Here is a 3,075-nt window from a genome sequence, read left to right as displayed (position 1 = left end):
AAAAAAAAGCTTGAAAAGAATGAGAAGGCGGGAAGGAGTGACCACTCTCATGGCATGTGTTTGCATTTTGGGGGCATTTTAGCTTTCTGCTTTGTTCTGTAAGGCTCTGGCTGGAGAGTGCATTGCCAGCCCCTCAGTGTTACCTATGGTCCCTGCCTGGCTCTGTGGCACCGCGCAGGGGTGGTGACTCTCGTTTCCCTCATGAGGCGTTTCTCAGGCATTTGGGTTTTTCCTGCAACCTCCCAGGCTCCAGACTCGCCCCTCTTGTGCCTCCTTGCTTGCTTGGAGGGCAGTGCGGGCACCCAGAAAGGGGAGAGTCGCCCCGGCCGACAGGTGCCTGTGGCCCCAATTAGAGTCCGGCCATGCCCGCTGTGCCCTCTGAGTCTGCTGTGTCCGCTGAGCCCGCTGAGCCCTATGCCAGCTGATCCCCCTATGCCCGCTGGGCCCACTGAGTCCGCTGAGCCTCCTATGTCCGCTGAGCCCGCTGATCCCCCTATGCCCGCTGGGCCCACTGAGTCCGCTGAGCCCGCTGATCCCCCTATGCCCGCTGGGCCCACTGAGTCCGCTGAGCCCACTGAGCCCCCTATGCCCACTGGGCCCACTGAGTCCGCTGAGCCCGCTGAGCCCCCTATGCCCACTGGGCCCACTGAGTCTGCTGAGCCCACTGAGCTCGGCCACGCCCACTGAGCGTCCCCACTGCTCGTCCACTCCCCCAGCCTGGGACACGCCACAGGGCCAAGGCACACAGTTCCCCCAATGCCCTCTAGCCTGGCGGTCTTGCACGTGCTGGTCACTGGGGACGTGGGCTGCGGGAAAGCCGGTGGGTGCCTCTGCTGCGTTGAGTTTGATGCAACACCCAGGTAAGCAGGCTCAGACCTGGGCGAGACTCGGGGGCCAGGACCGAGGGCCTGAGGTCGGGGCCTCTCGCTGACCGCAGCCCCTCCCCGTCCACACTGCGCCGAGGTCCTGCTGGCTGCTGAAGGCTGAGCCCTCTGAGCCAGTGACATCTGCCTGTAAGCCGGCCCCAGGGGGCCGTGTCAGCCCCCCAGGGAAAAGCCTCTGCTCCTTTGAGGGGTTCACTGCCCACAGACCACAGGCAGAGGGTGGGGCAGGGACGTGGAGACAGGTGCGGCGGGGGTGGGGGCGTGGGGGGTGGGGTGGACAACTTCCCCCTGAGGTTCTGCCCCAGAGCAATTTGCTCCCGGGCGCCCACAGCCCCACCGGGCTCTCCCCGTCTGCTCCCCCTCCTTAGCACCCACCCCCAGGGACTGGGCAGGCAGGGAAGGGTGCCATTGGAGGGCCTTTTTGTAGCCGCAGTAACAACAAAAATACACTTTGAAAAATCAGTTTTAATAAAGCCCCAGCACTGACCCCAGAAACCTAAGTATTTGTATTATTGACTTCTGGATGAGGTTATTTGTTAGGAGGGAAAATGTCTTTCTGCTCTTGTCTTCAGACCTGAGGGTAGAAAAATAACTAAAATTAGAGAAACTGGAGATAGCAATGCAGTGAGTAGAATAAAGTAAAAATACCTCTGGGGTGCCGGCTGCCATGCAGTTATTTCTTATCTCATCTGTTACATGAATGTGATGGTTCCTTCCTCATTGATGGCATCATGTAGTTGCTGCAGATTCAATTCCATTTACAAGTCAATGGTGTGGGTTTTATGACAGTTCTTTTTCAGTGGGTTGGTTTCTGTACCATCCTTCTCGGCAAGCTTGCAGCGTCCTGGAGAAGGGCTCAGCGTGGCACACGTGCTCGCTGGCGGACCTCGGCTCCCCGTCCAGCAGGGACGCCTGGAGACAGGTCTGCTTAACCTCCCTCGCTTGCCGTGAGACAGGAATGCATCAGTTTACAGGCCTGGAGCATTTGGTTGCTCTGTAGGGAGCTTACGATCCTATTTTAAAAGGGGAAGGAGAAATGGAGAACTGAGGAAACTCTGGGGGCTGCAGGTATTCACCCCAGGGGGTGATTCCCTAGAGGCAAGTAATTAAATACCTTCTCCTATCAAACAGGAGCCTTGAGAGTTACAAAGTGAAGGAGCGCGCAGACCCAAAGCTGAGGACGGTGGGATTTCTGTGATGAAAGAGTCAACATTCGGTGAGGTGTGGGCAGGTGGGAAGACAGCCTTCCGGAAGGACGCGACGTCTGAAATAGGGCTTTGAGGACCTGGCAAAGGGGAGAGTGTCCGCTGGGGGAAGCACGGACAGCCTGGGGAAGCCTCCAATGGCCACAGTTGGGTTTGATGGCCGCTCCACGAGAATGCTCCGGGTGTAGATGGGGCTCTCGCTGGGCACTCAGGAGCTCTCTGGGAAATGCTCACAGAGCCCCTGGGTTATGTTTATCATGGGGACAGAGGCACTGAAAAGATCATGAAGAAACGCTTGAGTGGAAGATGGGAGAACAGATGTGTCTTAGATCCCAGCAAAAGGAGATGCAGCTGGGACGTGTCATGTGGCTTCAGAGAAGGTGGAAGAAGACTCCACCGCGGGAGGAAGAGGTCATGGACGTCTCCAGGAATGGGGGGAGGTTGTTGGAAACCGCGGGGGGAGTGTGATTCCAGAGAGAAGGAACCTATGAACCAAGAAAGGGGGCCATGGGAAGGGGCAGTTGTGAATCTTGCAGAAGAGAGAGGCGTCGGAAAAGAGGAGACTAAAATTGAGGGTGGAGAGAAGGTTCTGGAGAGAAGGGTGTTGGGTTCCAGGGACAAGGACACAGAACTCACAGAATCTAAAGTTGTCATAATGGCAAATGTTCATTATGTTTTCATTTTTCTTAATTAACAACATTGATGCCAGATTTGTTTTTATGACATTTAGGTGGATGGAAAGAAAATTAAATAAAATGAATGCATCCATTGTTTTAGGCTTGTAGAAAAACCTAATGATTTCCACGAAACTGGAATTTAAAACGGATCCCCCCTTCCCCAGACTTGGAGCAGTAATAAAGCACTGACATTTTTCCCTAATAAAAAATAACAATACTCTTGCTTGTGCCAGAAAACATTTTTTAAACGGATGAAGTGAGTACATTATGGAAGTCGTGTAGTTATGTGCTCCCATGACTAACAAATTG

At 54.7% G+C, this 3,075-nt stretch overlaps 1 long non-coding RNA gene across 1 annotated transcript; it reads right to left on the bottom strand.

The window, feature by feature from the left end:
• Positions 1-1,357: 1,357 nt before the first annotated feature.
• Positions 1,358-2,691, bottom strand: LOC143662505 (uncharacterized). Its single transcript, XR_013165363.1, has 3 exons — positions 1,999-2,691; positions 1,533-1,897; positions 1,358-1,458 (listed from the first exon to the last, which is right to left on the bottom strand). It is a non-coding gene; the product is annotated as an uncharacterized LOC143662505 (long non-coding RNA).
• Positions 2,692-3,075: the final 384 nt, after the last annotated feature.

This window comes from Tamandua tetradactyla, chromosome 18 (genome assembly GCF_023851605.1).
Source record: "Tamandua tetradactyla isolate mTamTet1 chromosome 18, mTamTet1.pri, whole genome shotgun sequence".
Taxonomy (NCBI): domain Eukaryota; kingdom Metazoa; phylum Chordata; class Mammalia; order Pilosa; family Myrmecophagidae; genus Tamandua; species Tamandua tetradactyla.
This window is presented reverse-complemented; position numbering and strand designations above follow the sequence as displayed.